The sequence below is a fragment of the Helicoverpa armigera genome, chromosome 5, assembly GCF_030705265.1.
Source record: "Helicoverpa armigera isolate CAAS_96S chromosome 5, ASM3070526v1, whole genome shotgun sequence".
NCBI lineage: Eukaryota > Metazoa > Arthropoda > Insecta > Lepidoptera > Noctuidae > Helicoverpa > Helicoverpa armigera.
Window position 1 is genome coordinate 9,583,633 of NC_087124.1, and position 12,396 is coordinate 9,596,028.

The following is a 12,396-nucleotide window of genomic DNA, read 5'->3' on the forward strand; positions in this document are numbered from 1 at the left end:
TTTAGACAAGTGTAAAACAGATGTTTAAGTTTTTGTAGTAAGGCCAAAAAGATTTAAGTAAACACAAGATTCAATGTAGGTACCTATAAAATTCAATTTATTATCTTTTCTCAATAATTAATTACTTAAGTACTTGAACTATTCCTTCTTGATAGATTACTATTTACTAAAGGTACGTGTGTGGGTGTAGATTGATGATTATTAACGTAATATCCACTAGGCATGGCTTGCGACTTTATCTGCGTAATGACAATTAATTACTCTCACAAAAAAGTTGCCATATGTGCAAAAATGTCCATGGTACCTACTCGGTCTAATAAACAGCTGAAAAGTTTTATTACAGAAAGGTTTCTGAACTCTTTCGAATAATAACTACAGCATAAAAAAACAAATTTACAAGATATCGCTGACAGTTAGGTACTTTTTGTAATGCTTGCTTATTGTTTTTCTAAGTAACTTCTGTTACCCCAGTCAGAGTATCACAGTCAATAAACGAAGTGATAAGAATAATAATAAGGAATTAATCCCATTATTTGACCTTCTAGGTTCCAGCAGATAATCTAGACATTCTTAAACGTCTCGAATGTATGAATATTAAGTACACAACTCATAAATATGCCTTATATCGGACGCTTATAACGCATATAGATGAGCAGACAATTTCCTTAATATCTTTTATTTATTTACCACAAAAACTGGGCTACTAAAGTAGTATGAAGTGTTAAAAAACCTCTTTGCAATGCAACCTTCGCACGCTTGCTGGCTGGATAAAAAAGAAGGATTGATATGCATCCGCGAGCAACTGGCAACACATGCGTAGGAGTCTGTCAACTACGTTCTCACAGTTTGCCTTGTCTTAATGAATATAATAATGTTTATAATAACGCGGCAATGTTAAAAGCAGGGCCGTCAAGTAAAGGCCAGGATATTTGTAGCATATACTTCATGATAAGTCTCTTTAGAAATATTCTGATTAAAATAGTCAAGTGATTTATTGCGCTCTAGACTATTGATTAAATATAGAATTAGATTCGCGATATACTTACTTACAAGCTAAGGGGAATTCTTCACGCATCATGAAACTAAGTAGGTATCAACAATATAAGTAAACTGTGAAGTGGGAGCGTTGCAAGTACCTGCGATTGTTGTGAAAAGTAGATAAGATTAGTATTCATTAATGTTAGATTTGAATAGCTTGGAGATCTTAGGTGCTATAAAGTTGGTCTCTCTTTTCGCCAAAATAATAACAAGAAATTCACGTTCAGTATGCTCTCTATATTTACCAAGAGTATTTTCCTCAAAAGGATTTCAGGAAAATGCAGCTTCGAGATAAGCTTTACCCTCTCTCAATTAACTTAAATCACCCAAACAAAGCTTTGTTTTTTCCTGTCGGTCTTCTATTACCGACAGTCCCAGGTGCATTTCTTGTTCTGTTTTTAAATCACTGAAATGCCAAATGAACGCAAAACAATAAACAGTTTTAGAGTTGTTGTGGAATTCAGTCCTAATATAGTACTTTACGAGCATCAACATTTGCACGGCAATGAACACAAAAATATCACGGAACCGTTATGCGACAAGTTCTAATATGGTGATAGTTTTCGTGAATCATTTTTTTGCAATAGGTAAGGTTAGCCATGAAACAAACATAAGCAGGATAAAATAGTCCATCATGAAGACACTGTTCTAGTTTGATGACCTCTGACCAACTTGTATCCACAGATTACCTGTAGTGTAGGCTGATTATATCCCATACCTCTGAGAAAAAAGAGTGACCTAGCGGTTGTCGCAAAGGTAATGCAGAAGACATCACCGTCATTATCATTACCACTATAGAAGTGTATGTAGATCAAAGCGTTTTACATACTAATCCGTGAGAATTCTGAGCATTTCTGAGATAATGATTTTTTGCAACCGCTAGCTCTTGGAACGTGCAAGTGAAAATTGAAATGCAGATATTTAGATAAAATACAGTACCGATGAGTCACATTTGCGAGTGGGAATTCCGTGTATTTGACTTTATAAACAGTCGAATTACACCGCAGGGGACATATCAAACCTCATTACTGTTTCATTGATAAAAAGAAGATGGACAGTCGCAAATAAATCAAGGCCAAGACATTTTCTATTGCGTGTTGAAGATTTATTGCACACTTCATCGTTATCCAAGCAAATAGAAGAATGGTCATAATGACTGTGTCACTAATTGTCCGAGATAGCACATTAGCGCGAACCAGTGTAATGCTTAGATTCTAAACATACCACATATTACGGCATAATTATCGATTTCTCAGTTTATGTAACGTACAACTATGATAGTACTTAAGTATTGCATAAAAATAACGTGCGGTGGTGTTCGTGTCAAACTCGATCAGAACAACGGGTAATTTAGCTGCTCCCTATTGTAAAAGTGTTATAATGGTTACTTCCTAACGTGTGATGCAATTAACTGTAGCTGGGATGATTCGTTCCGACTCGTTGTGGTGTCTTCACGAGACTACGAATTGCTATGACGGCTATTTTACTATCAATAACAATCATGAAACATGTGAGCATCGGACAAATCGACGGTTATCGAAAATAGACAATCGTTGATAAGTGCACCTTGATCTGAATTTGCAAGAAGATACGAGATAATTTAATACATCTTGAATTACCTCTTCTTAATCTAAAATCCCATTTTAAAAACTAACCGTTTATCTAAACAAAAATAAAGCATTAAATAACGATCGTGTTTTTACCAAATGTTACACATAAGGCCTTTAATAGTTTCTCGGTTTGATACGCAAGTTTCTATCGAGACGTATACGCAGATAATCGGCGATCACGCGAGGGGAAATCACTAGTGTTGTGATCGTTCCCACTTTCTGATGTGATAGATAAATGCTAAATGAGTTGTGACAGCAACGATTGATTGCTCATTGGATTCGAGTTATAGCCATTTAATCGATGAAAATGCATGGTTAATAGGGAGGTACGCGAAAGCCGCTTGGTGCATTGTAAAACCGTTGCTACTCATTAGCTGGGAAACCGCGATAAAATATTCAAATCCAACATAACACTTTCAGAGCTTCTATATTTCACTGAAGACGCTAGCCGTACTTATAATTAGCATCTCTTTAAAATATAATAGTCTTCGAAGCATGACATCTTCTCGATTTCAGTATTATTTAGATCTCTTAAAAGAACCTTGAGTTTATTGTAATTGACCAGCTTCATGAAAAATAATGAGAGTTTTTTAATAAACCATTTGAATAACAGATTATATTATGAGATGAGCGGATTCATTCTTTTGTTTTGCACAGTCTGAAGGCATTTAAACGAATAAGGTTTTTCGCAGAGTAAAATAGCTTATTTTCATTATGCTTTATGCAGAGCAAGCTACAAGTGGGACAACGTGTAGTTTTCTTTATGTGTAAATATCGATAAGGGAAAAATATATAACATACTTACATAAATTATTATCATTTCTAAACTTAATTGCCAAGTTTTGCACAAATCCAAAATAAAAAAAAACGTCGATGTCGATCGAACTCCTTGGTTTTGAAAACGACTAATTCGAAGCGCGGAGGATCATGGGCGCGAAATAAATTCCCGAAAAAAAAAATGCTCACTGTCACCGTGGTGATCTTGAATTCATAAATACGAGTACATATAAGTATTATGCTATCTTATATAATAGTTAATACAGTAAACAGAAGCCGTGACAACGCTGAGCTATCGATAGAACCGCTGCAAATGTTGTTCTTATAAGATTAGTTATACAATATCCGTTCAGAGTTAATCAATTCGCTTTCTTTAGTAGTATTTTTCATTTTTATTATTAAAGTATACGTTTCAATATGTATATGACATAAAATTGCATATGGATTTTATTCAATTATACCGTGGTTTATGGAATATTCGACATCAGAGTTATTTTTGTATCTAGCTATTGGAAATCGGATCCCTAGCTATAAAACTCTTCACTGGCAAAGTTTGATTTAATTAGAATTATAAAGGTGATTTCCTAATAGGAAAGACATTATAAATAATTCAGTTAAGTTAGTGAAAGAAGCATAAAATGTATCCCTGAAGCTTTAGATATTACTTTAATAAGTTATATTGCTCTTGTCTTTTAAATAATTTAATCATCATAATTAAATAGGTAAAATAAAATGAAAGCATTAACCTTATTAAGAGGTAATTAAGGTATTTATTAAAGGAAGCAATACTGATCTTATTTAAATAAATCGACATTTCCTTATTTAAATGTGAAGTAAAAATTGTGAAGTGTTGACTTTATACCATTATTGTAATTACTGGTCATTAAAATATGTTATGGCCAGACCAGAAATAATAATTGTGGTCATATTTTGCAAAACTATATTTTTGTTTTGAAATAAAACATGCAAAAAATCAAACGCTAATCTTCTGCCTAATTGTATAGATTATTGATTTCTTCTGAATTCTGAACCTTTCTATCGTTATAAAACACGAAGAAGTGTGATACTGGATAAGATTAAAATTCATTGACATTTAACATTTCAACCATAACACCAATTTCTCATACATCTCATACATTATTCCTACACGTTACATCAGCTTTTATAATCGAGAAAAGAAGAAAGACCGCTTTATTTTCTATATGGATTTATGACGTAACGCCATCTTGATCTATAGCGTTATCATAATCAGCGGCACTCATGCGCAACTTGTCAAACCGCAGTTTCCCCACTCTAGTGAAACTTATGTCTTTAGCGAAAGTTGACTGGATATGTTATTAACATTGTGGAAAGAATTTCCCTTCCATTATATAAAGTCAACATTAATGGCGTGTGAAGAGGCAATCCACGGCGGTCGTTGTTCGCAAACCTAATGAGATTATCAGTTGTATGTTTGTTTGTAAACCTTGATCGTCAATTAATTGGTAACGGTATTAAGAGATTTAGTTTCGAGTAATCTCAGGATGAGTCGGATTTGGAAATACGACATGCCATTGTATTGTCAGTAAAAGTAATTGCTATGTCAGACAATCCTTAATTGTTATCAGTTCCTCAAGATTCTTACTAAGTATATAAGTGCGTAGACAAATACCAGGAAACAAACGCAGCAATCTATTATCTTCATTGTCAACTCAGTAACGGTCATCAGACGTAGGACTATCATGTCTTAACTGGTGAAAGCAAACACTCGGATAAGATTGTTTCCAATTAGAATGAGATCACGTCTGTAATCAATTTTATTGCCTCTATTTAGATGTCTGGTTGATAATAATCTTAATTGATCCTTGAAATGAACCCGCACTTAATTTGTATTTCTAATGGTTAGCCGCTGAATAATAACGTGCCTAAGATAAGGAATGGAAGCTTTTGCTGATTGCTACTCTAGCTTTATTTTCAAGGTAAAGGTACCTGAATTCCTCTGCGAAATGCGATGGTGCTGTCCATCGAGAGATATACAATCTCTTTACTTCTCGTGCTCTGAATCGTCAAACATTTTGAATATACTCGCAGGGACTTGCAAAAAGGAAACTGCTAACAGATATTATAGTCAATCAGGTACAAGACAGTTTAATGTAACAGCATCCCATTAATTCTATCAATATTTGACGAGAATTCCACTAATTGGCATATTTAATTTCCACTGTGTTTTAGCCATTGTTATATCTCTGTTGTCGAAACAAATTCGCTAGCTTTGCAAATCGAACCCTTTCCATTACTGTCAGGGGTGCTCAACGCAATTCATTAGGTAGTCACATCATTGGCCACCCCCGGAGGGTGACCTAGGCCCCCGAAACTTAAATCCTGCGAGGGGACGCACTCCGAATCCATTTGTGCAGTCGATATGCTTAGATGAACATCAACTGCAGTGGGTGCAGCTTGTAATTGGTACATACTACATACATATTTATGAGCGAGGGTCTTTGTGTTACGTATTGACGGGATTAAGGCGGATTTTTAACATTAACATTCAAATACAGAACACCTTTTATTCTTGATTTAAATTAACATTATTTTTTTATTTGTTTGTTTTGCTTTCGTTCAACGCAGTATCCAAGTTTGATGAAACCTTAGAACTACAATAATATCGAATTACATGTACTTTCTCAGAACATGTGTTTGATTGAAATCCACAATTGTCACGTTCTACTGTTACTTTAAGTTGAAGTTTGATTTATATTTAAATCAATTAATTAATTTGAAACACTAAATATAGTGTCATCATGTACATCGATGTTAAAATTTTTCTTTCGGATCGTATATCAGATCAGAGAACAGACCTTTGACAAGGTTCAGACAAATCTTATTGTCTCACAAATATCCTTCCATTTCTATGAGCAAGCCCAGTAGCCCGTTATAGGCACCTAATCAAAATTAAACCAGTCTTCGCCTAAGCTCTAATCGTGCTAAGTCAGCTAACAGACAGATATGATACATAATGATGCCAAGGTCTCGGCCATCATCCGTTCAATGTCGACTTTGTATGTCTTCTCTGATACACAATAAACTCCTCTATATAAGGCCTGTACATGGAGAACAAAATGTCTTGCGGAGGTGCCATAACGGAAAATCTTCTAAGAAAACAGCGCGCCGAAATGCGACGAGTGACGACGAACGTTACTGTCTTCGCCTTTATACGCCTTCTTCGGACCCTATAATTTTCCATAATACCAAAGCCTCGTTAGTTCACTCGTTACTGATCGTTTTGGTATACCCCGTACGTATTTGACCTAGAAGGAAGCTCCTGACCTATTTTCATTATATGGCATCTCCACTCATCTTTCCTTAATCCATGGGTCTGTACTTCAAATGATCTTCGTTTGTTTTAGAATTGTAAGTGTCATTGCTCAAAACTGATTGAAAAGCGTGGACGGCTAATGGGCTGTTTTTCTGTATAGACTTGTCGACATTGGTACTCCTCTTAAGATTAACCTTGTCTAAATGAATAGCTTTACTATTACAAAATTGGCTCTACAGTGTTTTTGTTGGTTGTAAGTCCCGTGAAGTGGATTAATTGAGTTGCGTATTAGAAAAAAGAACCACATGTTTACATGTCATGACAACCATGGCCGCGTCTTGTGGTATTAACTTCGATTGATCGATCGATTTATTGATTTATTGGATTCGCTGGTTTTATGTTACGTGTATAATGGTATCGATTTCGGGACATAGCAGATCAGCTTTTAGTTAATTCGCTACTTTGATAATACTAAGCAGTTTTGGTTTCAAAATAAGTCTTCGTTGTGAAAGATATGATTCATGGTGTTTCACATTTCTACAGAAACATACAGATATTGGTTTCGCGTTTTGCTCTAAACAAATCGCAATACATAGGTGTTAGATATATTAACAGAGTATTGTTATCAGCAATAGGTATTAATATACGCACTAGCGCCGTAAGTCTTGACCGCAGCGGCAATAGACTAAACGTGATTGACATATTGATAACACTGCTTACGTGAATGACTGGCTCGTGAATAAGTTATCACTGCAGTATAAATGGCTTTGTGCTGTTCTCTCTAATCAGTGTACGGCCACCCAGTAGGACTTAAAGGGTCCTAGTGGACCGTGCCTCGTCTGTCATGTGTGTCTGTCAAGTATAGAGGTTGATAGTCTTTGTGTGTAACTATAAGTTTGTATCAAACTACTATTGTCGCTTTTATATTTGCGATGGTTCTAACAATACATGTATAATTAGTTATCTAAGTAATTAATTGATTATCATTTTTGAAACAAACCTCTTTTGTCATAGAAATTGTGGGAAAATATTCAGAGTAGGCATATTGTTTTCGGATGCGGCATGAAATCGGCACAGCTTAGTTACCTTTCTCGTATGCTATAAGTTAACTTTTAAGTAAAACAAGTGTAACTTGTAATCTGACAAAGCATAACATGATATCTTAATGTTTCGAAATAACATTGGCAAAAATGCCAAGAAACCAACATATTTTAAAGTAAAGGTGACCAAGAAACTTGATGCCACCATATTGTTGTGTTGTCTATAATAAATATTCCTCATGAATGACGTAGCGGTTTAGCCACGTGTTCCGCAAACTGATGGACTGTACGGGAGGCCCGTAAACCACATCCGAGCTATTATTGTACGTGTACCATCATTACTATAGGAAACATCCAGTTAAGAAAACATTAGGATTTGCCTTATTTTCAGCAGGTACAACAACTTCTAGAAAATAAATACACACTTATAGAAATCTGCTGTGTTAGTCAGAAGCAATGACGTGCAGAAAAAAGTATGACTAAAGGCAGCCTTTTGCACCATAGAAGATATGATGGGATAAATATAATTGGCCTTTTACAAATAAAAAAATCCGAGGAATTGATAACCTCATCCTTTCTTTTATGTGTGTTAAAAAGTAAATCTTAATCAGCAGATTACGTTCTTATACCTACAATCCTTATCTTCTGTGATTACGGTATAAACAAATATCGTATCGTTTGCACTGCAATGCGCGCTCAAAAGCTGTTTGAATAAGGAACGTCGCGCGATCCACCTACTCCATAGAGAGTAGAACAAGCACATTATATTTACCTATATACCACATGCATTACAATTTCAACTACTGCCATAGTTGCGTGTCAGATAAGATACACAGTTTTCCGGGTCACATTGTCACATTTCGAGATAAAACTGACGGTTAATTTAATTTACATAATTAATGTCAACATATGGAATCCATATCTGTTTTTCTTTTTGTCCATCGAGGTCGAATAGAACTTTATGCTTTAATCGATGATTTATTCGAATAATGGGCGTGACATATGACGTCATTGTAAGAATCGGCGCGCTATGGGTTTTACATTATCGATTTATTAAATGAAAATCATTGAGAAGTACCTGATTGTGAGTCATCGATGTTTAGTCCTATACCATGTCGAAGTTACATCGAACTTTGATACAGATTTATTTATTTATTTATTTAATAGTTCATGTACACAGATACACACACAGAATACAGAAAAGAAGAAAGATAGAACATATAGTACATAGGCACAGCTTATTTCAAGAGAAATTTCTTCCAGCTGGCCCGTTATGGGAGAGTTAGAATAAGAAGAGATGCAGATAGTGTGTAAAAAAGAAAGAAGCTATAACTAAAAATAAATACTAACATTAACCTAAATACATATGTAATATATATATAATATATATATATATATATATTCTTAAAGGACAGATCAGAAGGGGTAGACAAACATTAAAAACACATAATTCAAAGACATACAACCGTGCAAGTTTTATTGCTTACAAACATTACTTTTATAAATGATTTAACGATATGAAAACGAAGTTATTAAAAAATACAGCATTGAAGATAATTTGGAAATCATGTCAATTCTGAAGGTCTGTCATCGCAGTCGACGTCTTAACTTCTTCTTCTTGCCAGCCTGCTCGGTGCAGGATGGGCGCAAGGAGGATTGACATCTAAAACGGCCGTTCCTGACGGCGTGGCGTCCTCGACCGCATCTTCATCCCCGTCGTTGACTGCACCTTCATCCACGCTTTCGGATGCACCATCATTCGCGTCATTAGCCTCAGGTCTATCTTCCCCAAGGGAACCAGCATGATGTTGCTCGTATTCTGAAACATATGTGGGAAACATATCAATATTCTGCCCGGCGTTGTGAATAAGACTGAAGCATACATCTTGAAGAAAATAAAATAAAACCTTTTTTTTCTTTTATTTGTTACTCGTACGTACCATGGGCGCATGTGTGCACTTCAAGCGCCCACAGACAAAAATGTATAAAAAATTGTTAAAACAAAAAGAAAAAAAATAGCTTCAGACTTATCACGAATGGAAAAATATGATTCAGTGCATAGTGAATGACAGAATCCGGATTTCCATCACTAACCATACACCGCCGGGTGACAGAGGCTCCCAGTTTGCATGTCATTTTACGCCTTCATAGCATAGGCGCGCAATTAAGCCATTTAGGTTGCATATTATGACGACGTGAAACAGAGACAGAGGCTCCCAGTTTGCATGTCATTACACACGCTCATAGCATAGGCGCGCAATTAAGCCATTTAGGTTGCATACTATGACGACGTGAAACAGAGACCCATGCCGTCGCATGTTCTCTCAGCGGCCTCCAGAATAACACCGCCACGGTAACAGAGACCCATACCGTCGTATGTTCTCTCAGCGGCCTCCAAAATAACACCGCCACGGTAACAGAGACCCATACCGTCGTATGTTCTCTCAGCGGCCTCCAAAATAACACCGCCACGGTATAAACAGAGACCCGTACATTCATACGTTCTCAAAGTGGTCTAGACAACTGGCACCACCAGTGTGTCAAAGTCAAAATCAAACAAAAGACCATTTCCAAGCTAATATTACAGTCAAGGTCAAAATCAGTCATTGAAAGTAGGTCCAATTAGATCAACACATCAATATTCATGCACCCTTTCATGGCACGCACACAGAGACTCATGTACATTCGAACGTCCTCAAAGTCCTTGTCCTTGTCAAATTGCCTCGCAGCTCTCAAAGAAAGCTGAGGAGGTGTCCACTTGCTTCGCCACAGCGGAAGCAGTGGCGTTCTAATAAACTTTTATGAGGGGTGCATTTCGCTCGGCCACTGCTGACCATTCATTTGAACGATTTAAGTTTTCAAAGAAATAAATCCATGACTAAATTATAACTTTGACATCATCACCATCATCATCATCATTGGTCACAGAGCATCTTGGTCAGATGATCGTGGCCAGTGCTTGTCTATGCGGTTATTAGTGCCGCAATCACTTTCTTTTATGGCTAAATAAGCCAATAGCTGCACGACAGACATTACTTTGACACATAAAATCAAAATAGTAATCCAAAATATCATCGTTACTCATCGTTAATCACGTGCCAACAAACATAAGAGATCAACGGTTAAAATTGACACGTATGCAGTTTTAATCATCTTTTATAAAATAATGGTAAAAGGTCATGATGGGATGGGGTCAACAAATTGAAAGAGTAAAAGATCAGACTCCCCTTAAGACTCCATATAAGGTTATTTCGATTGACGTTGCCACCTTACAACAGCATGACGACCACCAACAAGGAATTAGCCAGCAATATTGGGCCGCGCCGACACGGCCATTCTGCGCTTTACACGTCCTCGTGTAAGTGCACTGTAACAGAAATAATACCAAGGAATATCTTTTCGTTCGGTCACTTCTGACCATAACAAAATATCGATTGGTTGATAGTCCCCAACAGTTCCCCATTCCGTGGACACACTAGAACAAACAAACGAGTACGTTTCCAGTTGTTCGAAAGAACCGTAAACACACGGTATTCACTAAGTAGTCAGCAAAAACGTAACTCTAAAGGTCGGACGTAGCGAGTTATATCTTTAAAGCCACACAGGCACTCTTCGTCGCTTAACTACTAGTAACACTTGCAACTAACAGTAGTTTTTGCATGGGTACTTGCTGCTGAGCATTGATCCAATGTAACGCACAATATTTACCAGTGCCAGTACGAGCCACATGAGGAATTACGAGGACTTAACTACCAGGCCTACCTAAAACTTAGTGAATTTTAACTTAGTCTGTTCCATAATTGAGCTCGGCTCAATAAGTCTTATTCGTAAATGCATTATTATGTGACGTCATCTCACGGGTATCATAATTCAAATACTTATTTCAGCTAAGAGAAAAATTGTCTCGGATGTATGACTGAATAGCGTCTAAACCAGTTGCTGGTCATAACAGCAATTCTCTCTAAGTTGATCAGCCAGCTGCGCAGGGCACACTATAGCTCACAAGCATTTGGGCAGACACAGATGCACTGTTACTCTCATATTTCGTTGAGACGGTAATCCAATACAACCGGAGAGATATCAAGCGCATGATCAACATTTATAAACTCACTGATGGATAGGTGTCTATCACGAACTTATAGATTTCGGGCTACTTTTGGGAGTTTTTCTAAACCCACAAAGTGATTTCCGCCCGACCCGGGGATCGAACCCGAAACTGGACAGCAGTCGTGCTGTGCGTCTGCCAGACCAATGAGGCCAATGCGAACTCAACTTGAGAACCACATGGAAAATAAAACAGATCACCTGATCGCCTGAATGCATGATATACCAGGCATACTATCCACTCGCTCTCATCATTCGAGCAATGTCGTGCGATGTGCTGACCGTCGGCACTCCGTAAAGCATGCAGGAATAAAGCAAGCGCAAGAAGTGTGAAACTGCAGCACATACGTCGTCAAATTATGTGCTTCTCACGTAGTAAATCTCATTGCGTTTTCTGGTTTCAGTTTATCTCCGATATCTGTAGACAAAAGGTTAAAGAAGTAGGCTTTGGGCCAGATTCAGGCATCTGAGTACTTAAACATGAATTGACGAACTCTCATGCATTATTAGTAAGGAGTATAAGTGAACATAA

The 12,396-nt window shown here is 36.8% G+C and overlaps 1 protein-coding gene across 6 annotated transcripts in view; it reads left to right on the plus strand.

The window, feature by feature from the left end:
• Nucleotides 1-12,396, plus strand: part of Raskol (raskol) — a 168,477-nt gene that overhangs the window by 72,209 nt on the left and 83,872 nt on the right. The gene's annotated exons all lie outside the window — the stretch shown is intronic.